General features: G+C 46.0%; 1 protein-coding gene across 3 annotated transcripts in view; it reads right to left on the bottom strand.

The window, feature by feature from the left end:
* Positions 1 to 674, bottom strand: part of Znf641 (zinc finger protein 641) — an 11,314-nt gene that overhangs the window by 2,311 nt on the left and 8,329 nt on the right. The gene's annotated exons all lie outside the window — the stretch shown is intronic.

Genomic DNA, 674 nt, shown 5'->3' with positions numbered 1-674 from the left:
CAAAAAAAAAGCTGCGTCATTTTAAAGCACGGCTTCCTGGGGCTGTGCTGCCAGCGTGAACTCTGGCTTTAAAGCATTTCAATGGATTTTATGGGACTGGATGTTTGTGTTCCTGCTTGGGATTGAAAGGAGAGTGCTCAGAGACCATGCTGATGGCTCTCAGCGCTCCCCGCCTACACCTGGGCAGATGGCAAAACTAGGCTTAGGCAGGCGGAAGAGCATGGCGGATTCCTGCCATTGTTTTCAGACTGCACAGTGCTCTGCATGTCAGATTTTGCTGTAACTTGGATGAAAAGAGTTTCTGTGCTGCACGCTCAGTCTCAGAATTAAACTGCTGACTGCAGCGCCAATGTGGACTTGCTGTATGCCTGAAACTGTGCTCAGCTCAGACACCAAGTAGATCTGAGGCAGGAGCTGCTGCTCCATGCTGAAATGTGCTGACCTCAGGCAGGAACTACCGTAATTACTGTGATAACAGCGCAGTTAAGTTTAGACTGGGCAGAACACAGGCGGTACCGTATTACCTGTACATGGTACAACTTAAGTTTTTAAGAGCTGCTTAACATTTTAAAAAATGCTCCTGGATAGTAAAAAAATGTTACAGATTCACAATAAAACAGATTCAGACATAAAAGACCACACTGTTGGATAAATGTACGTAGGCTTGAGAGAGA

This window comes from Microtus ochrogaster, chromosome 15, assembly GCF_000317375.1.
Source record: "Microtus ochrogaster isolate Prairie Vole_2 chromosome 15, MicOch1.0, whole genome shotgun sequence".
NCBI lineage: Eukaryota > Metazoa > Chordata > Mammalia > Rodentia > Cricetidae > Microtus > Microtus ochrogaster.
The sequence above is the reverse complement of the archived record's forward strand: the minus strand, read 5'-3'. Positions and strand labels throughout refer to the sequence as shown.